At 38.2% G+C, this 23,259-nt stretch overlaps 1 protein-coding gene across 1 annotated transcript in view; it reads left to right on the top strand.

The window, feature by feature from the left end:
* Positions 1-23,259, top strand: part of GPC6 (glypican 6) — a 1,026,790-nt gene that overhangs the window by 87,719 nt on the left and 915,812 nt on the right. The gene's annotated exons all lie outside the window — the stretch shown is intronic.

Below are 23,259 nucleotides of genomic sequence, written 5' to 3' on the forward strand. Positions count from 1 at the left end.
AGGCTTCCCACGGAGCAGGGAGCCTGATGTGGGGCTTGATCCCAGGACCCTGGGATCATGACCTGAGCCGAAGGCAGACGCTTAACGACTGAGCCACCCAGGCGCCCCTGTTGTCACTTTTTTAATGGGCTTAAAACAGAGAACCTGTATTACAGGTCTTGCAGGGAAGAATGGAGTATTTTGTTGATATTCTTAGGGCTTCTTTATTGTTATCTTGCACTCTTTTTTTTTTTTTTTTTTTTTTTTGCTGAATAGCTACCAAAAGAGGCAAATGGTTAAATGAAAATGAGTTCCCTGAGAGTGTTAAGTGTCCATCAAACACCATCGGTTTGCTGTCCTCTTTCCTGGTTACTTAAACCTAACAGATAAAGGAACGAAGAAATAAAACCTTAGTTACAAAGGTTTTGTAACATTTAAATCTATACAGTAATGAAATTATAGATAAATCCATTGTGTGTATGGTTTTTAAAAAGATTATTTATTTTAGAGAGAGAGAGTGTGTGAGTGCATGGGGGGAGGGGCAGAGTGAAAGGGAGAGAGTCTGTTTTAAGCAGACTTCACACTCAGTGCAAAGCCCAATGTGGGGCTCGATCTCATGACCCTGAGATCACAACCTCAGTGGAAACCAAGAATCTGAAGCTTAACTGACTGTGTCACCCAGGCACCATGGCCCCCGTTTTTTTGAGAGAGAGTGTATGTGCACATGCCCACGAGGAGAGACAGAGAGGGCCAGAGGGAGAGGGAGAGAGAGAATCTTAAGCAGACTCCATGCCCAGTGAGGAGCCTGACTCAGGGCTCGATCTCATGACCCTGAGATTATGACCTAAGCCGAAATCAAGAGTTGGAGGCTTAACCACTGAGCCAACCAGGCACCCCAATGAATCCATTGTTTAGGAAAATTCCAGAAAGCCTAGGTCATATTTTATTAAAATTAAAATTATCTACTTCACAGGTGGAAGTTTTATGAGTGAGGGAGTTTATACTCTAATTATCTTACCGCACTAATTAAGGCCAAAGTTAGCATAAGTTAACGTAAGTGTAGAAGAAGACAAAGGCTCATCGTGTGTTTTAATATGGAAACTTTTTGCATTTGGAGTGAGGTAATTCATTGTGCCAGAATGTCTCACATATTATGGGATGTTCAGTATCTGAAGTTCCCACCCACTATATGCCATTTGACCCTACATGTCATTGTGATAATCAAAACCGCTTTCATAGATTTCCAAATGTTTCCAGCGGGGCTGCTAATTTGTGACTGAAAGTCACTACTTTATGAGAGAAATTGTTCTCTTTGTTTGATGGACAAATGAATGTAGCACTAATAACTCTGATAAGACTCACATGTTCATTGTATTTTCAGAAGGTCTTGGGAATAAATATTTGGAGATTGGATTTTTGGCTTTGTTTCAATCTTATTTGTTACTCTGTAGTGTGTTATGCCTATTAATGATGAGTGGTATACTTTGAAGTTCCTTCCCCCCTTCCTCCCTCCTCCTTCCCTCCTTCCCTTCCTCCCTCCCTTCCCTCCTTCTCTCCTTCCTTCCTTCCTTCTCTTTCTCTTTCTTTCTAAAAATACGTTTGTATTACATTGTTTTCAGATCCCAATTAGCCTAAATTTAATTGTATATGCATCAATTACTTATTGTGTAAATGAAAATTATCCATTCTCAGTGGCATCTCCCAAATTGAAATTTTCCTTGTTCTATTATATTTTTAAATGTGAATTTAAAAAAATGCTGCTCTTTATCTCTCTTTCTTAAGAAGCTTGGTGGAGGATGATTCATCATCAAATTGAGAAGGGTTTGGTATGGATATAAATTTACATGAGAAATATCAGTTGATTTTTATCACCTTTCAGAGCAAATGTATTTGTTCTTCTCTTCTCATATAAACATATAAATATCTAGAGAATTTTAAACCATCTTTTGTCCTCCTGAAAGCATTGTTTTTTTCCTCATTTTTCTGTCTTTCATTATTTAAATTTCATGGAACAATGGAATTGTAGTCATATTATTTACTCTTCATTCTGCTGCTTCCAAATATGCTCCTCCCCAACTAGCTATTTTTTAGCAATTTCTTCATCTACCACAACCTTACATACTTTGATAACCAATTCTTTAAAAAGTGTTTATTGTAAAATTTATCATATAGATAAATTATTTATTGTGCATGTATAGTTTACATAGTAATAAGAAGGCAAACTGTAAGCTCACCACCTGCTGGTTAAGACAAAATAATTATCAGAACTTTATAAGTCCAGTGCCCCCTCCATAATTACTTTTCACTGTTCTATGGAGGTTAACTTAATACTGAATTTTGTAAATCACTCTTATGCTTTATTTATAGTTTTACTATACTCCCTATGTATGTATCTGGAAGCACTGTTCTGTTTTGCCGGCTTTTGAACTTTAGAGTTTAATGATGTTTAATGATTTCTTTTAAGATTTTTTACTCTATGTTGCAAGATTCATCGATACTGATACTTGGATTTAGTTTGCTTATTTTTCTCAGCTCTAGAGTATCTCATTGAGTAGATACAATACCACTTATTTATCTAATGTACTGTTGATTGACCTTAGAGTTATGAATCTCACATACTTGATATTATAAACACTGTTTCTATGGACATTCTATTTTTTTTTAAAGATTTATTTATTTATTTGAGAGAGAGCAAGCATGCATGTGAGTGCATAAGTTGGGGCAGGGGAAGAATCTCAAGCAGATTCCCCACTGAGCATGGAGCTGACCAGGGCTCAATCCCATGACCCTGAGATCATGACCTGAGCCAAAACTAAGAGTAGGACGCTTAATCGACTGAGCCACCAAGGTACCCATCTATGGACATTCTTATACATGTCTCCCGGTTGACGCATGCAGGAGTTGTTTTTTGGGTTTATATGTGGATTAAAATTGCTGAATTATTTGCCAAGTGGTTGTACCAATTTGCACACCACCTAGTTGTAGATGCCACAGATTTAGATTTTTGCCAAAATATTAAATGTGAAGTATTATGGGGGTTTTTGTATTTACTCGTCAGCAAAATTCTTGTTTATGTATTTAAACATTTTTGTCCTTGGTTATTATCTTTTTGGACTGATTTGTAGCAGTTTTTAATATATTCTGTTTATGAATCTTTTGTTAGTGTTTTAGGCTATAAATATCTCAGTTTATGGCTTTTCCTTTTATCTTTTTCTTTTTGACAAAAAGGATATCCTTCATTTATTGTAATTGTATTCATCAGACTATTCCTTTTATAATTAATTTTTTGTGTATTGATTAAGAAATTTTTCACTGTCATAAGATTATAAAGATATTCCCTTGCAACTTTTATGTTGTTTGTAAAGTTGAATCCATTTTATTTATTTCTATATGTTTAACTACTACTTATCTCCATTTATTGACTAATGCATCTAGCCCTCACCTATCTACAATGCCTACTCTGTCATAAATAGAATTCTCTTATAGTGCATGTTTATTTCCAGGCTTTATTCTGTTTATCTGAGGGCATAGCAAAAGCACATTATTTTAATTACTATAGTTCTAATATAAAAGTCTTAGTGTTCTGTTCACCCTGTTTTTCTGGAGTGTTATAGTTTTTCATGGCCCTTTACTCTTCCACATACACTATAGAATCAGCTAATCACAATCCATAGAAATCTCTGCTGAGATTAGGTTGGAATTATATTGAATCCATATATTTATCTCGGGGGAACTGACATCTTTCTGATGTTGAATCTTATTATCTAACAACATGTAGAACTCACCATTGATTCAGGTTTTTAAAAAATGTCTTTAAAAACATTTTTATTAATTTCTTTATAAAAGGCTTACAAAACAATCCCAAGTCATCAGTTATGCTTCTCATTACATTTTCAGATATCCATGTTGAAAAATTGTATATTTTACTTTAATGTTATTTGACCCTCCCAAAAGTAAATATAGTGACCAAAAGTAGATGGGCAACTGGTTACACAGCCTTCTCTCCCCGCCGCCTCTCAGGGCAAATGTTTCTTCCAACCACTGAGCCATCTTGGGAATCACTCATCAAGTCTATTATTATCTGCATTCTACCTGCCCATAGCATGGCTAATTATTATAATTATTAATTAGTTATAATTAATAATTATTTAGAGAGCAGGTGTTTCTCCAGATACTAATAATTAGTTGTATATTCAATTTTCCTTTCTAAAATGTATGTCATATGCAGTACAAATACCCCATCATATTATACAATAGAATAAATAGCTGATACAATATTTCCTACTTAGCTGATGCTAACTCTACACAGTTCTCTGGCTCATTATCATCATAATATCCTGTACATTGTTGAGGTATCTTCAACTTTACCATATTCTTTCAGCTTCAGCATTTCTTTTGGATGGCCCAACAATATTATCAAGGCAGAGCCTGTGTTGCGATTTTCATTTTGAAGAGGAAGAAAGTGAAATTTGGAAAAATGAAGTAATTCCCACAAGACTACATAACTGGTGTCTAGTAGAGATGAGCCTCAATCTCAGGTTCTGACCTCAGAGCCAATGTTCCCGCCTCTATATGGCAGGAGTGGTGGTGGTGGTCATAGGGACTGTGGGACCATAGGCCAAGTAGGCCCTCCAACCTAGTGTGTAATTGTTATTCAGTTTATCTCACGTGAAAGCCTTAGTTGGTGCTTGCCAGCTTAATCTTTGGGGGGCTTCCTGCCTCTGTCTAGCATTGTACCAATTTGTACCTGCTTGCCTTCCCGGTTCCTGTGGGCGTTTGAGTTTATGGTCTCAGCCCTAGAATAAGGCTGGCATTCCCTGTTGTAGGTTTGATTTTTTCTTCCTTGTACTTGTTACCATCCTGTACTTGTTCTGATTACTTATCACCAGACAGATCTTACAGACTGCTTTGCAATTCTATTATGAAAAGATAGGTAAATTATTATTCTCATAAGAATAGGCACAGAACACGGAATACAGTGCCTTGCACTCAATGTGTGCTTACTAAATATTAATTGATGATGGAAAAGATTTAAATCTTCCTCTAAATAACAAGATTTTGTAGTTATCTATCAAAATCTAATTTTGTTGAAGTCACTTCATTTCATTGTGAGAGGATGCAGCTCAGTTTGACAGATAAAATGTTAGCGGCTCATAAAATCGAACTTGCTCTGTGTTTGGATTATGTTGCTACTATTGGCAGGAAAGTTATATAAAACCTGCGCATTCGGAAGATCTTTGCACGAGATATGGTTGACATGCCACATTTTTATACTGATGCACTTTTCTTCCAAGTGGAGATGTTTCTCTTTGTCCTCTCCTCCTCCAGCTCTTCTTACGGTCTTTACCAGAGCGGTATTTGTCCCTCCAGATTTGGATGTCTTCCAGTAATTGAGAGCTTTCCTTAGCACCAAAAATTAATTGAGCTGCAGATAAGAGGAGTAATCGTTGATGAAAATGATGCCCTGTTCACTCCGGAAAGGTAGGCTGCTTTAATCCATACTCACCTTCAAGGTTGCTTTTTGAATTCTAAACAATGGGATTCAATGTAATCCTTCCTCTGTTTGTAGGAAGCTCTGTTTTATTTGGAGTTTATAAAGGGAGCTCTGCGAGGTAAAACTGCTGTAAAAGTGCTTTTTTTATGTTAAGTCCATGTATTAATCAAAACAGCTGTGTGGGTTACTAGGTGGACTGTAACACCAGGTGGCAATAAAATGTCTTCCTCATTACAGTCAATACCGATGAATTGCAGAGACCTCCTGTCCGTGACGGCCCTTCTCGATGGGCATCCTCCCTCGGTGGTAGGAAAAATGAGTATGGGTTGTATGAAACTATTTCAGCACCACCCTGAGCTTAATAGTGCTGTTTTCCATTGCCTGTAACAAGCTGCGCTGGAGCCGTAAAATGTTTCAGCTGACAAATGCTGTCAGGGCCCCTTCAGTGCAAAGATCTTCTGTGGATTCAACGTGGTAACTTTTATTTTAGTGATGCCAAAACACACATCCGCTGTTGCGTGTTCAACACACCGTGTGCTCTCTGGAGCCATCCCGTCAGCCACAAAGCGTGGTCACTGTCCCATTCCTGTGACCGCTAATGGCAAAATTCTTCAATTAAAAGCTGTGGAGGTTATGCTGACTCTTAACAATTCGTTTTCTCCCCGAAGTAAACTACCTGCTGTTAAGTCATTGAGTTTGTTTAGTTCGATTTTCGGTGTATAGTATAAGATATGAGTTTATCATAGAGACAAAGGTTCAAGCTAAAAATGATAATTTTTTTAAGATTCTATTTATTTATTTCAGAGAGAAAGAGAGAGAGAGAGAGAGAGAGAGAGAGAATGAGCTGGGGGGAGGGAGAGGGGAGGGAGATCCAGACTCCCCACTGAGCAGGGAGCCCAATGTGGGGCTCGATCCCCGGATCCTGGGATCACGACCTGAGCTGAAGGCAGACATTTAACCAACTGAGCCAGCCAGGTGCCCTTAAAAATGATAATTATATGAAAGATTTAAGGAGGTGCCCATATGTGGCTCAGGGCTCAAGTTTATACAGCTACTGAATACTAGTTTACCAGTAGGGGTGCCTGGGTGGCTCAGGCAGTTAAACATCTGCCTTTGGCCGGGGTCATGATCTCAGGATTCTGGGATCGAGCCCCACATTGGGCTCCCTGCTCAGTGGGGAGTCTGCTTCCTCCTCTCCCTCTGGTCCTCTCCCCAGCTTGTTCTCTCTCTCTCTCTCACAGAAATATTTTAAAATATTTTAAGATATTGAAATATTTTAAAATATTAAAAATTAAATATTAAAAATAAAAGCACAATACATGTGCTTTCCTGTCCCAGGTACTGTTCTGAATGTTTAACTTACATGTATTTATTTCATCTTCACAAGAAACCTCTTTATTTGGTGTCATTGTCCTCATTTTGATGAATACAAAAAACTAAGGTATGAGAGATTAGATAATCTGATGCCATAGACAGGATATGGTAGAACCTTTGGTTAAGTTTGTGCACTTAACCAAAATTAATGCCTCCATATTGACTGAAGTGAAATACACATACTCTTGGCATTGAAAGGGAACACACATACTGAATGTCTACTGCTCTGATGGAGATTTTTTTTTTTTTACAGTTAACCAAGAGAACAGATTTCTTCTATTACCTGTAGTTTAGGATTATAGAGTTTAGATTACCCTCTGGTCAGGATTTCCAGGCTGAAAATGGAGAACAGTTGGAGGAGAAAGAGTGGACACTTCTGGATTCCATTTTCCTTCTCTTTATTGTGGATCTTTCTTCTTCCAAGCACTACTACCGTCTGCAACCTCAGTTGATGTTAAATTCACTATAGAATTGGATTTCAGTTGCTCTCCTTAATAGCTGTGGGGCATCCTTTTTCAAAGGACTCACTAAAGATTCTTTTCATTTCTGCTAACTTAAACACTGATGTTTTATAATATTATGAGGAAACTACTGATTTGAAGAATTGGGATTCATGTTTCTTTTCCTTTTTTGATTCTATAAATATAAATCAGCAAGTAACAAAAAGAGAAATTCCACCTGTGAAGTTATTATCCCGTAAATTGAATATGGGCATTATAATTCACCAGTAGTTGATGACTGAATGGATCTAGAGAAAGAATGAAAAGGTAGATTTTAAAGATGAATATACAACATTAATAATTTTCTCAGTAAGATATATTTGAAATAGAAATCCATGACAGGAAGCCAGACTAGGAAATCAGGAAGTTTGTATTTTGCTCTCCCTCCTTATCAGTTTCCCAGCTTCCTTTTTCGATTAGAGCCTTTGCCAAAGCTTCTTACATGCATTTCTGGAATGTTTCCAGTAGACCTTTGGAATGGCACTTTGGTTTTCAGGCAGTGATTTCTGCCCTAGCTGAATTTTAGAATATGAAGGTCATTCATCTATATCCTGGAAGGATGATTCACATATTTATGTTCTAGAAAGTAGACTGAAAAGAAAAATTTGCTACTTTATTAATTAGGGCTCTTTCACATTTTGTATTCTTCAGCTTAATCATTTGCTTGTTTGAACTAAAGTCATCTTCCTTAATCACCATCATTAGTGGCTGTCCATGAAGGATTATCTCTCTGAATTTTATAAGCATGTTAGAATTTAATGCATTTTACATTCCCCATTAGGGATTAGACATCATTCCATATTTCACTATACCAATATATATTTTTTAAAGCATGAGATTAACTATAGTAATGTTCTACCTTGGTAATAGAGGGGAAGGCTCCTCCCCTCATTGGGTAAGGGAGCAATTGGGTAACTAGGGGATCCAGTCTTGGTACCATTTTATAGTTTAAGCTTCCCAGGGCATTTCAGAAAGTTTACTTCTTCAAAGATGAAAATTTGGTATTCTCATCACTTTCATGTTGAACTTTCCCAGGGATGAACAGTTCATTCACTGTCTTTTGGAAACAGCCTGTTACACTTTGGGCATCATTTAGAAATTCTTCCTTATATCCAGCCGAGTGTTCGTAGCATTCACTGGTTCCTAGTTTGGATCTTTAAGATGACACAAAACAGATCTATTCCTTTTCTACCTGATAGTCTTCCAAATATCTGAAGCCGTCTTAATATTCCTGTGATTATTCTCCTGCACATTGGGTCATGCCACCATTTCCCATATTCCATATTTTGAAAATCTCTCATGATCATTATTCTCCTCGTCTGTCCCTTGTGCATGTAAAAATGGACATTGGATTCTAGAAAGAAGCACCATCATTGTGCACACACATATAGCACTCTCTGGACTTTCTGGCTTACTATGTGTGTGTGTTTATGTGTTGTCTTGTTTCATCCTCACAGTGAAACTGGTCGACACAGACCTCTTCTTTGTACTCATTTTTGTCTGAATAGACTCAAAGCTCTAGGCAGGCAGGATCTGGTGCTGGTTTTTATTGAATTCCAACTCCATGCACAGTGCTTTGTATACAGTAGTGACTTCCTAAATAACTGTGGAGTGAATGAGCCCCCGCTCCTCACCCTGGGGTTGGCACGAGGAGGTGGAGTAAGTTTCAGAGCTTGGGAGAGTGGTCAGTTTAACACAGAGCTTTAGAGAAAAACTTTGCAATTTGTTTGTTTGTATTGTTTTTGTATTTCAGGTTTTTCTAGTTTTTCCTGGGCTTCAAATGACTATCAGAGTGTTCTGCACACTCAAAGCAATAATGTTTTAGTCCAATACAGGCTCATATAGAAACAAAACAAAACAAAACCTCTCTCCTTTTCTCAATTTATGAAGTTAAGAGTTTAAAAAATTGCTTTTAAAAGGAGTATTAATCCAAAAGAATAAATGAAGTAAAATGTCTGTTGGAAAATTAAAATTAGATACTTCAGTGAAAATGTTTATTGTGAAATGTTTAATGTGATTTGTGGTTTAGTTAATAATCCATCCAAAAGCAGATATTTATTTAAATGTCATATATGTTGATCATTTTTCAAGGTTCTTGAGATGTAATATCATGGACAAAGTCCCTGCTTTTATGCACCTTATATTTTACTTGAGGAAGACAGGCAACTTAACAATTAAGCAAATAAGACAGATAAGATAATTTTTGATAAGAAGTAAAGGAAATCTACAGAGCAATGTACTCAGGAACAGCAATGAGGAGGTGGCCCGGTGAGTTGAGACCTGAGGGACCAGGGGGAGGCCGCTCTGCAAAGTGCTCATTTCTGCGGAGGGAAGGAATGCAAGGGTCCTGATGTGGGTGATTGCTCGGTGCCCTGACGGAATTGCGAGCAGAAGAATGGCAGCTTGAGTACTTGGGATGAGTACTTGGATGTGTACAGTCCTCCTTATGTCGTCCTTATGGGCCGTGGTGAGACGTCTGACAGATTTGAAAGTCGATTCATCAAAGTGGATGGACTGTGGATTCTAGGGATACAGGAGAAGCTGGGGGACTCACGGGAGGGGTTACAAGTAAGCTAGCAGAAACGTGATGGCAGCTCCGACTAGCAGAGGTGAGGGGTCATGAAGAGAAGTGGGTGATGCCTTTGAGAGAGCTACTGGAGCCATACTGGACATTACAGGTCACACTGTAGGGCCGGAGAGGGGATGATGTAGAAGTGGGGGGGGGGGAATTAGCATGGCACTTGTAAATATAATGGCAGGATGTTAAGGAAGAACCCCAGGGAACCCTGTTCCTGCAATGATCAGTGTTATTATTTTATACAAATGGTTCATGAAGTGATGATGTTCCCAATTTGAGGCACAATGGGTGCAGGCAGGCAGTTGGACGTATGTGCCAAACATCTTTTTTTTTTTTTAATATAGATTTTATTTTTTCATTTGGGAGAGAGAGAGAGAGAGAGCACAAGCAGGGGGAGCTGCAGAGGGAGAGGGAGAAGCAGGCTCTCCACTGAGCAGGGAGCCCGATGCAGGGCTCGATCCCAGGACCCTGGGATCATGACCTGAGCTGAAGGCAGACGCTTAACCGACTGAGCCACCCAGGTGCCCCTGTGGTGAATGTCTTAAGGTGGTCTTCTCACTTTCCTATCCTAAATCTTAGTAGCCTGCTCCTATAGCTGTGTGAAGGAATAATGTAGAATAATGTAGTCAGTCAGTGATACACTTTGGAGTCTTATATTTTTTCCCCCAGGTCTCCTTACCTTAACTTAATCCGTTAAGAATATAAACATATCTGATATTTGTTGTTCCTTAGTTCTGTGAAATAATGACAAGTCTTCTCCACCCCTGGCCGGCGTTGAACCTGCACATGTGTAAATTTGCTTAGCTTTCCAAAACATTGCAAGGTTTTACAAAGATAAGACAGTTCATTTACATAACCCAGAATAATTTGGCTGGCAGACTCAAGGAGATATAGGGTGTGGATCAAGTTTAACACATTCATTTAGATTGGCTGACTCCCCTGCGTTTCCTGTGCTTGCAGAGGGTCCCATCTGTTCAGCTCCTGGCCAGAGACCATTGTGCCTGTGAGCATTGAAATTTCTTATTGCAGACGCTCAGCGCTTCATAATTGGTTTAGGGTGCCCCAGATACTCACCAGGAACATTGTTAATTAGTACCAACGAAAGTGGCAATTATTCTAGAACTAGGATACTGCCTGTTACTAACGTACTCAGGTGACCGCGAGAGCCAACACACTTCTTTCCTGCACTTTCCCCCTTTTGCATCCTGGCGATTTTATAACTCAGAGATGCCTTCTCCATTGCCCTCAAACCACTGAGCCTAGCTCCCGGACCCTCAGAAGGACTTCCCAGGACCTCCCGTAGAGTGATCATCCCTTAATCTCCAGGAAGATCTCTCTCTGCCAGTTGAACTAAACCACTTGGCATTTCCTCCACAAACCCTTTTGTTTCCACACTTTGCGTCTTTGCTCCTTAAGTTCTTTCTGTTTGAAAGCGCCTTTTCACCCCCCTTAATCCCTGCCTGTCACAAACGATACTCATTTCAGATGCCTGCCTGACGCTCCATCCTTTGATCTCCCAATAATTTGTTTGTTCCTCTCTTTTGATATTTCACCTCTTATCTCTTGTCCTAGTTCAACCTCTTAAGGGTTTATTGCCCCATCCCTGCATACTCTTCACATTTTTATAGTAGTGCCAGCAGAGTGCCTTATATGGAGGTTGTTGCCAATTAGGCTTTGTTGACTTCAGTTGAGTTCTTAGTAGCTAACTATGGTCTAACGATAAGCAACACAAGAACCAAAATCATCTCAAGGCAAAGTTCTGACATAACCCAGCCAGAGGCATGCCTTTCGAGGTCCCACTCCCTGCCCTGGAAGGGATCAGGCTGCCATCAAGGCCATTCTAACCTTTAATCTTTGTGGTTCTTTTATGGTCAGCGTGGCCTGGCCTCTTTGTTTTCTGAGTGGAAAATAAATGCTAAGAGGGAATGCCTTGCTGAGTGGGCCAGCCCGGGGAGATGGCCCGTCGCCGTATCTGCCACAGGGCTACCCTTCAAGAGCCTGATGGACTTGTTACATCCCGGGGCAGGCTTTCTCCTCGGTGATATTGTTTCCCTTTTGAATTCTCCAAAACCTGTCAGGTGTTTTCTTCCTTATCTCCCCGAGGACAGCCAGTTAATCTAAGATTAGCCTGACAGCCCCTATTTTCCAGGTCTCTGGTTTCATCAATAAAGTAGGTTACATCTTTTTTGAGCTCCATTACCTCCTCCATAACCTTGCTCTCTTGATCCATATTGTGGTTTATTCCTTATACAGCCCGCCCCATCCATTTTTGGCCGTGTTCCCACTTCCTGTCCTCACTCTTGAATGGGACCATTTAATTCAGTAATTGCCGGGACTATAAAAGCCTGACAATCCCTGAGCCTTTTGTGTGATGTTTTCACCTCATTGCTCTTCTGGTCGCCACGCTGACTTTGAGCTGAATAAGCTGAGCGACCAAGAGCATCCCTCGGAATTACTAATGAATTGCCACCTTTACTTTCTAATGTTAATGATTAATGGATTTCTTTCATTTATCATATAAAGACAATCTTCTAGGAATTTGGGAAAAGTTATAAAGACCCTTACTTCTTGGATACCAGAGGCAATATCTTTAAAGTGGAGTATACACACCCTTGTGGGGGATGCCTAAGATATCCCATTATATTTATTTTGCTATCATGCCTTTTTATTCCTGTTTTTAAATATGCACAATATATTAGCATTGTAGGACATGAACATAATTTATACAAATGCATCTGTCCATGTTACCTGCTCAAGATGATTTCCCTGGTAGGGAGGTGTGATCAAAATGTTTGGGACCCTGGGTTTTCAGAGCCACTTCAACTTCCAGCTCCTTGGCTAGTTGTATGACCTTGGATCAGCTTATTTAGTCTCTTTGGGTCTTATTATCCTCACCTCCCAATTGAAAACAAAACCATTCCATAGGTTGCTGAGAGGTTTCGGTGGGGCAATGCATGTGAAGAATTTAGCAAGCGCCCGGAGTAGAGTGCGTACTGGTTACTATGGTCATGCGTAGTTTTAATTGATGTTATTGTTGTTGATGTGTACTGCCTGTTTGTTATATTGCCCCACTGTTCTAGCATTTTACCACTTTTATAGTAGCAGAGGAACTGAGCCTACTCTCCATGTCAAATAATAATAATAATAAAAGCATCTCATACTGAACACATTAAAAAATGTGAATGAATGAATAAAAATTAGAATTTTAAAAAATACATGCACATACTTTCCTCCCTTAACATTAATAATATAAGTAGGTTTTGTAATATATTTGCATAACTTTTGTAAGAGAGGGAGCAAAGGAATTCACTAGAGCTTTCAAAACACTGAATCCATAATACATGCTGTAGGGTCATTTTGTTGGTACCATTAGCTTCTGATGAGTTTTCTTTGGTATTTTAGAAATGAAACTCTTTTAGATAAAGTTTATCACAAGCCTACTTTTTATTGAACATTGCCACAGCAGGTATGGTTTTGAAGTGATGCTCTAGAACAAGATGTCTTAAAGAATAACAAGCTTACTATGCACTTATCTGGTATGTTTGCTGAGATCTGAGGATGTCAGAGAATTCTTCAGTGAGGTAAAGAAAAGTTCACCCTAGTTTGCAAGACTGGTTCATGTGGAATTTATAAGAATGGACTGACCAGCATGCCCTTTTAAAATTCCTTGGTTAATCTCTTTATTGAAAGCTGCTGGGCTAGTTGATTAAGAAACCTTATGGGATGACTGCTTTTAATGTCCTACAAATGAAGCCGAATTGTTGCTTAGTAAATCACCACAGATCAAAGTGCTTTGTGGTCAGAGTGCAGTTATTATTATTATTTTTTATTGTTTCATTTTAGAATGAAGGTGAAGGGTTGAAGAAGGAAACATGCAGAATTTGACATCGATGATGTTTATTTACTTTCGTGCACTTCTTTACACATCTAATCTGAACAATTGGGCGAGGAGTGCAGCAAAACATAAATGGGTAAATGTAAAGCTCAATCAATTAATAATTTGTTCCTATTTATAATTGCCCGGTTCCTTCCTAGCCATGAAGAAATCAGTAGGCATATAGAGAAGACTTTGGGTGCTTCCCAGGGAAGCTGAAGAAGCATCCCTGTTGGCTTGTTGGTGGTGTTAAATCCATATTTCCATAGTCACCTCAGTATGAAATGTACACGAGACCGTTCGGTGTTACCCTGTGGTCTGATCTGAGGGGTACTAAGGGCTGATATTTTTGCTTCTTATGCTTCCTTGAAGGGTACAGTATGTATATTGTTGCCCTTGATTGTCCAGTGCCTGAAGCAGTATACGAATAGGTTTGGAAGGATTAAGTGAATATGTGAGCATATATGTTTTGTTGACTGGGATGACCCTGAGGAAAGAAGTAAGAGAAAGGACTTAAAAAAAGGACTAAGAAAGTGGACTGAAAATGGAAATTGAATCTACCATAAGAATTCCATAAGAGTTTCAGTTCTATAGTGTGATTTTACTTCTGGAAAGTTTAGGCATTGCTATGTTACACTTTGTTTTCGTATAGTGTGTAGCATTAAGTACGTATATTTAGTGGCGTAATAAATGCAGGTTTGGGAAGGACTCATGTTTTGCCATGTGTATTTTTGTACCTTCTGGGAGCACTCTAAAAAACCCATTTATCTATCTACCCTACCTATCTCTTTTCTTTTTTCTTTTCTTTTCTTTTCAATTCCAGTGTTGTTAGTAGTGTTATATTAGTTTCCCATGTACAATATAGTGATTCATCACTTGCATACATCACCTGGTGCTTACCACAAGTGCACTCCTTAATCCCCATCACCTATTTAACCCATCCCCCCACCCAGCTCCCCTCTGGTAACCATCAGTTTGTACTCTATAATTAAGAGTCTGTTTCATGGTTTGTCTCTCTCTCTTTATTTTTCTTTGATTGTTTGTTTTGTTTCTTAAATTCCACATATGTGTAAAATCATATGGTATTGGTCTTTCTCTGACTGCCTTATTTCACTTAGCATTATACCCTCTAGCTCCATCCATGTCGTCACAAGTGGCAAGCTTTCATTCTTTTTTATGGCTGAATAATATTCCATTGTGTATATGTGTATGCATGTGTGTGCATAGTGTAAGAAAATAAAATATATATATTTATCTATCAATTGACACTTGGGCTGCTTCCATAATTTGGTTGTTGTACAAAATGCTGCTATAAACATAGGGGTGTATGTGTCCCTTTGAATTAATGTTTTTGTCTTTTTGGGGTACAAAACCCATTCTATAGTACTCATTTCACATCCAGTAAGTAGCGATCCATTTCAGATACTAAAATCAACAAATATTTACTAGATGTCCCATTCGATGTTTCCACGAAAACCAGTGTTAAACTTAGAAACTGAATCCCTACATCTGGGTCCCATTCTAATGCTTTAGCTAGAAAGCTGCAGCTTGCCTCACGGAACTGGAATAAGACCATTACTGATCATCAGTTCTGCCAGGGCTGGCCAGTACCGTAAGTCTATTCCATACCTTTGTTATATTGTCATCATTGTTAACACCTTCAATTTATCCATTTGTTTGACTCGTCATAGATTCATGGTAGATTAAAGCTAACTTAATATCCTGATTTTTCCACTGGTGATCATTACAGTGGCTAGAAAGTGCTAAAATGACATAGTTACCAAATGTTACCCACCTGGTGATGCTCTTTTTGAACAGAAGAGAATTTACAGAAGCATCAAATAATTGAGAGAAGGGTCCACATTAAGTTTTTTTTTTTTTCTTTAAAGATTTTATTTATTCATTTGAGACAGAATGAGAGAGAGAGAGAGCACGTGAGAGGGGGGAGGGTCAGAGGGAGAAGCAGGCTCCCTGCCGAGCAGGAAGCCCGATGCGGGACTCGATCCAGGGACTCCAGGATCATGACCTGAGCCGAAGGCAGTCGCCTAACCAACTGAGCCACCCAGGCGCCCTACATTAAGTTTTTAATGAAGATATGTGTGAACAAAGTGAATTCTTTACTACCCAACTAATTTAGGAAATGCCATATATTGCATTAGACAGAATAACTGACCTACATTTAGACTAATGCTGACATAGCTGGGCCTGGAAGAAATAATTTCATCATGCTTGACCATCTTCAGGTTCTGTGGTGACGTATTGTTTAAGTTTAGTGGTCTTCCTGATGTTTCAAGATATTGCAGATGCATTAGCAAAGACTTTCTAATGTGAATGCATATTGTCACCATAAATCATGTGGGGAGAGAAAGGATTTTAGCACTTCTTTGGTATTACAGTGAGTAAAGAAATGTTTTGAGTTGTTTTTGTCATTTGAGGGATGAGGGGCAATGCTTAGTGAATATAGGGGTCCCCGATATAGAGTCTCGTGCTCCTCCATGCCTGTACCCATCTGAATAAAAGTGCTAGGCATTAGAGGTTTCCTTTCTCCTCCTCCTCCTCCTCCTTCTTCTTCTTCGTCTTCTTCCTCTTCCTCTTCTCCTCCTCCTCTTCCTCCCCCTCCTCCCCCTCCTCACTCCCTCTCCTCCTCCCCCTTCTCCCCCTTCTTCTTTTGCTCTTCCTCCTCCGCCTCCCTCCTCCCTCTCCTCCACCCTCTCCTTTTTTCTTTAAATGATGCACTTGCATTCTATCCTGCAGCCTGGAACCTTTGATCTTTATTCTTCAGTTCTGTGATCCTAATTCAAGCTCCCTGTTGCACTTCAGGCTCACTCCAGACAGAAATGATGAGATGAAAGTTATAAATGCTTTGAGTGACTGAGGCCTGCCAGAAACTTCCCTGGGAGGACAGTAGAGCAGCCTTTCCAGTGCTTTTATGAAACATGAGCCATGCTGAGATCACCATGCAAAAAAGCGAGGTCCCAGGAAGAAACTAGTGTGGGGAGAGTGGCAGGCTCTTTTCTGCAGGATGTGCGGTGCCCTCACCAAGTAAAGGTTCTGAGATGAGCCACGGTTGTAAAAACGTTTTGACGGGTCCAGCCTAGTCTTTGCACAACTTTTTTGACCATGGAACTGCTTTTTTTTTTCTTTCATTATATTTTACTTAATATACTATCATTTGGGGAACTGTCTTCTGTGAATGATCCAAAAAAGAAATTGGATGGTGGGCCTGAGACAGTGAACCAAGAGTTGCAGTGGTGTGTCCTTCAGATTGTACGTACTAATTGGCCGCTATGAGCAGTCTGTGCTTTGGTTTTCTAGTGGCAAATAGATATAAAAATCTCAAATTGTTAGGGACAGACCATTATAAACTAAAGAAAGTGAAGTTTTAGAATGAAAAAAAAGATCTCTTGAATGTTTTGTCAAGTAAATGGTCATTTTTTTGCAATAGATGAAAGCCCATTATAATTAAGTACTAGTTATAGGCTTCATTTTCAACACCTCATTTTTTTTATTTATCCTTTCTGATCCTCCTGGCATCTTACTTGCTTTATGGACTTGTTTGTATAAAGATTTTGTTCACAGATGTAGAGTATGAGGTTAACCGTGACCCAATCTCTGATTAAAGTGTCAGACATTCCAAATTAGTAGCATTCATATGATTGGATGCATTTTGCCCTGTGGAACCCAGAAACACTTTCAGAAACAGAAACTGCTCCTTCCATTAGTGATCAAAACATTTTAGAGAATATTTTGTCTTTTAGCGATAGTTCTGATAGACTACAAAAAATATAAAGTTAACCAGATCTTGGTTGGAGAAAGCATTCTGTCATACTAACTCTACTTTCCTCCAGCAGTAGAGAGCACATACAAATTTAATGAATAGAAGTTGGAATCACATTTCCTTTTCGTTTGGTCTTTTATTCTCTCCCTTAGGCTTAATATAAATGAGTAGAGTCACAAACACAGAGGGGATTTTTTTCCTCTGTAGAGAACATAGAGGTCACTAATGTCACTGTTTTGGGTCTGAAATAACACACTGCTCGAATATAATTCCAGGGAGTAAGCATCACACATTAGCCTCAATTTTGCAGTGACAGTTTTTAGTGGGGTAATGTGCTGAGAGGTGACGTTACATTTGCTCAATATGTTGTATTCTTGGCACCAACATAAGTTGGGTCTTTATTAGTTCAGAAGTGAAATGAACAAAGTCCTATTTGACACATATTGATAATTGCTCTCACCTTAGGAGCTGATTTAACAAGTTCTTTGAATCTTTTGCCAAAATTTAGGGAGTGCGTTGTTGATCTTTGTAGTCTTCCAGAACATACTAGGATTTTTCCCTCCTGAAGTCACTAAATTATGCCATTGACAAATATGATATGAAGGAGATTTTCAGGAATCCAATCTATTTTAAATACTAATTAGTTTCAGAAAAATTGATTTTGCTTTGTGCACAAACTCTAAAGAGCCTTACTCATTAAATGGATTTGTTCTTTCTCTGTAGGCTACGCTAAATGTTGAATATAAAAATACGTAATGCCCTAGAAAAAGCATCTAAGGTTGTTAATTTAATATAAATTCTGTGTGTGAGTAATTTGCCAGACAGACTATTTGTACTAACCCATCTGATCTGGATATATTACAAAGTCTAGAACTTTCAAGGGAACCTGTTTAGAAAGTTTCAGTTAAATATTTTGCTATATACCAATCTTCTAAGAAGACTTACATTAGTACTAAAAGGTGCTTCTTCACTTTATACAGAAAAATCAGTATTTTAAATTGACTGACTTTTCTTTCTTTCTCATCTTAGTACTAATGTTCTTTATATAAGACACCAGTTGTAATTTTTCCTCCTTTATACTAATTTATTGCAATTTTTTTGTGCCAAAAATGAGTAGAACTCAATATAAGTAAATCTCTCTATATGCATATTTATCAAAATAAACACAAAATATAAAATTCAATGCAAAATAAATATTAGTGAACCAAATTCAACAGCCATTAGGTAAGTATATAATTTATGACAAATATTGGGTTAAATGCTGATATAAAACTGCTAATTAGTACTCTACTGAAATTTTGTAGGTGAGAGTCTTAGTTTTTAACTCTTAATTTTAACAACAACCTTATGAAATAGTGTTTATTCTAATTGACCATTTTACAGATGAGGAAATAAACTGAATTCAGTGAATTAAACATAGCAGGATGGCATACTTGATTAATTTTGATTTTAAAGGAAAATAAACCCTCAAATGTCTTAATCACTATGGTGCAAGTTGATATTTTTTGGTTCAAGTTTCTAACATACACTCTTTAATGCACATAGTGATTTTCTTGGATATAAAATTGCGAAGGACTGACTTCCCATACTTTGGAGCTCTCAAAGTGGTTCTGGACCTTTAGGGCCTAAAATTTCATCCCAGTGCATTCCTCATTGTAATCTATACTAATCATACCTGCATTGTAGAATATTTCGTGTCAAGACCCTGAGAACCTTAGGTAGAGTGAAATGTGTTTATATGTTTGGGCTTTAAGCCTTATGAGAAAGACTAAAACAAATATTAAGAAGACATTAACCCACCTTTATGGCCTTGACTATCACAGTGACTTTGAATGAACCCATTAGGTGAGAAGCTCCCCATTGATTTGTGAGTTGTGTTTCATATACTCTCTTTGCTGCTTTTCAGATGAAGACACAAAATCACACACGTACATTCACTTACAGGCACACATTCACAGAGGCAGAAATAGCATGTAAATGAAGTCTGGGATGTAGCTGAATCCTAGAAATTTGGATCAGGAACTTCTTTGTTACAAAGTAAAAGATGTCAATAATAAACATAGGCCTTAATGAAATATTTGGTAGAAGCAGAATTGGAAAAAGAAAATAGAAAGACATTTCCTATAATTGAACAATGTCATTATACCTCAAAAAAAAATTCAAATGCAGTGATGTTAAACTAGTCTGAAAAATAGCAAGTGGCATTCCCAACAGGCAGAATATCAATTCTATCCTGTTCATGATACTGGTTGCAGTTAAACAAATTAATGTTATTATAGTCTCAATAATTAATACCTCAGATGTTTTGCTATAAAATAAAAATATAAGGTGACTCATAATATATTATATAAATAATGTTTGTAAGACAATATTTTGAAACATATTTTGCTATCTTATAAAGTGGATGATTACTATAAAAAGGTGATTATTTTAAAATGACATTTTTAGACATGTTTTAGTAGTCAAAAATAGTTGTTAACTACATTTCTCTTTCTGTCACAATGTGACACACATTGTATACGTTCAGATGATAATTAATTTCCCATTTCATACTTCTCAGCCATTTAACTAAAAGAACATTCATTCAAATTAAGGCTGAAGAATTATAGATTCATCAGATTTTTGCAGATAAAGAAAATGACATTCATAGTATTCCAAGGATTAGGTTAGTTTTCCATGACTACTTTGTAGGTTTCCCAACTTCGGGAAACACCAGGCCACATCATTACCTCTTTGTCAAGTGTGCCTCAAATAATTATTGTGAATACTCTGGATTTACACTTGCCAAATTTCTTTTTAAGGACATTAATTGTGTGTGTGTGTATATATATGTATATATATGTACATATATATACACACACACATATATATGTATGTATGAATATATATATATATTCATGCCAAGATTGAGACTAGGTAGACTTAATATGCATTTTTTTCGATACTACTTTGTAACACTTTAAAAACACAGGTCTCTGAGGCAATTACAGTTGATAGTGATAGGTACTCATTTGTACTTCAAAACCTTATTTTTGTTTGACTGTTTCTCGAAAAGTTTAACATAGAATTATGTTAAACTGTATGACTCAGAAATTCCCCTCCTGGATACATACCCAAAAGAACTGAAAACATGTACTCAAACTCATACATATACTTGCATGTTCATAGCAGTACAATTCAGAATAGCCAAAAGGTGGAAACAGCCCAAATGTCCATTTGTGGATGAATGGATAAACCAATTGTGGTTATCCATTCAGTGGAATGTTATTTGGCCATAAAAAATGAAGTACTGACACACTAAAATGTAAAAATAAACCTTGAAAACATTGTGCTAAGTGAAAGTAGCCAGATGCAAAAGGTTATATATGAGTCCATTCATTTGAAAAGTCTAGAATAAGTAAATCCATAGAGACAGAAAGCAGACTGCTGGTGACCAAGAGCAAAGGACTGGTTTGTTTGGATTAAAATGAGGGAAGGAGGAGTGGAAGGAAGTGAATTCATAGAAGTTAGCAGGTGACAGATTTTGCAGAGCCTTAAAGACCTGATAAGGCCTTTAGATTTCATTCTAAGTGATATAGCAAGCCTTCAGAGTATTTGAGAGGAGACAGTCTTTTTTTTTTTTTTTGAGAGGAGACAGTCTTAATCAGATTTACATCATAAATACAGTTGCTCTGACTGTTGTCCCATGAGTAGACTAAGGGGGATGAGGGTGGAGATGGAGTAAAGAAGACAATTAGGCGAATCTTGTAGTCGTTGCTCCTTATCCTGTGAATGGTCTCTCCACCAGCAGCATCAGCATCACCTGGGACCTTTGTGGAAATGCAGACTCTCAAGCCCCACCCCAGGCCTACTGCAACACCCCTAGGTGGTTTGTACAAACTTTTAAGTTTGAGAAGAACTGATTTAGATGAGAAATGGGGTTGGCTTGGGATAGTCTAGACAAGGATGTGAGCAAATGGTGGGATATTGGACATAACTTTTTTTTTTTTTTTTCAGCGAGCACAAGCGGGAGGGTAGAGGGAGAGGGAGAAAGAATCTCAAGCAGACTCCATGCTGATTGTGGAGCCCGATGTGGGGCTTGATCTCTTGACCCTGAGATCATGACCTGAGCCAAAACCAAGAGTTAGATTCTTAAACGACTGCACCACCCAGGTGCCCCATAACTTTCTTTTTTTTTTTTTTTTGATATAACTTTCAATCATAATCTGATGAGGTATTGTATATCAGTGTGAAATAAGAGAAGGGTGAATGGGGTGCCTTTTATAGCAAAAGAAAAAAACCAGAGCAACAGAGATATCTCAAAGGCACTGGAAATCTAGAATCTGGGTTGCGGTGCCTTTAGACCTGCAAGGGAGGAGTCTGAGGGTGGGGGCTAGAACTATCAGTTTGGAAGTCGTTAGCATGAGATGGTATGTGAAACCATGGGACTAGATGAGATCACCCAGACAGTGAACAGCTAGAGAAGAGGGAGTCCAAGGACTCAGGTCTGAAACATTCTAACACTGGAGGAGGAAGAACATCCAAAAAGGACAACCAATAGTGAAGCTGTAGGGCAATAATTGGGAACATGTGGTGACCTGATGTCACTAACCCCAAGTATAGACAACATCAAAAAACTTATAAACCTCTCATGAAATAATCGGCTTGCCCATTCGTTTCCCCCATTATACTACAAGCTCTTCAAGGTGTTCAAAACTAAGCCTCTGGAGAAATGAAGAACAATCGCTTGTTTTAGGTTAGTATATTACTTGGCATTTTTAGGACTTCTAGATTTATGTGATTCTACAGCATGTCAGGCTCTGGGTCATCTGTTTTTTTTGCACATGATTACCCACTTAAGTGCTATAGGTAACTTGGGTGGAAATCTTGGCTATTATGTTTAATGTCCCTTGCCATTTTCACTCCTCTAGAGTTCCCTCTTTGCTGTTTGGATGTAAATATTCACAGCCTTCCCTTTTTCTTGGCAGTGCCTTCTTATCCGTCTCTGACAAAATCCATATATGTCTTTACAAAGAAAGAATATTTTATCAAATAATAGCTTTTAGTCACAAAGGTGTGTTTCTTGATAGATAATCTGAGGAGAAATGAATGGAACTCTTGATGTTTTCCAAGGAACTGATTTGGTAAATCAGATTTACTGTACTATGATCTATTTTTCTAAGAACCAGACAAGAACCGAGAAGCACGGCTCATAAGTCAAACCCCAGGCCTTTATTCGAAGCGTGTTTGCTTTGACCATTACTTTACTTCCTCGAGATTTAAGTTCAAGGTTCCTGGTCTGACACATTTGGTTGCAGGGGCAATGGTGAGTAAAAATAGAGGATGATACACGGATTCGTAACTGAACAATCCAAGGGGAACTGGGACTCTCAGCTTTTGTTTACCGCTATCAGCTTAATATAATTTAAAAGGCAAGTGACCGTCAGAAGTCCTCTTCTTGGTGGGATGTAAAGTAGGAAAAAATCCCAACATGTGTTCTGTGTTAAATAAGCGAGGTTTGTTTAGAATAAAGTGAAGACATTCAGTTTGTGAAGAGGGGTACATTGGCGTTTCCCTGTCCAGACATTGGGGTGTGTGTGGAAACTCTGAAGAGTGAGAGGATCTGATCGGGCAGGTAGAAGAGGCATGTGGGGACTTTCGGGAAAGGCAGAAATCCCAGGACCAGCTTAACCCCTTTCTGTT

The sequence above is a fragment of the Leptonychotes weddellii genome, chromosome 3 (assembly GCF_054177405.1).
Source record: "Leptonychotes weddellii isolate Sample4059 chromosome 3, ASM5417740v2, whole genome shotgun sequence".
Taxonomy (NCBI): Eukaryota; Metazoa; Chordata; class Mammalia; order Carnivora; family Phocidae; genus Leptonychotes; species Leptonychotes weddellii.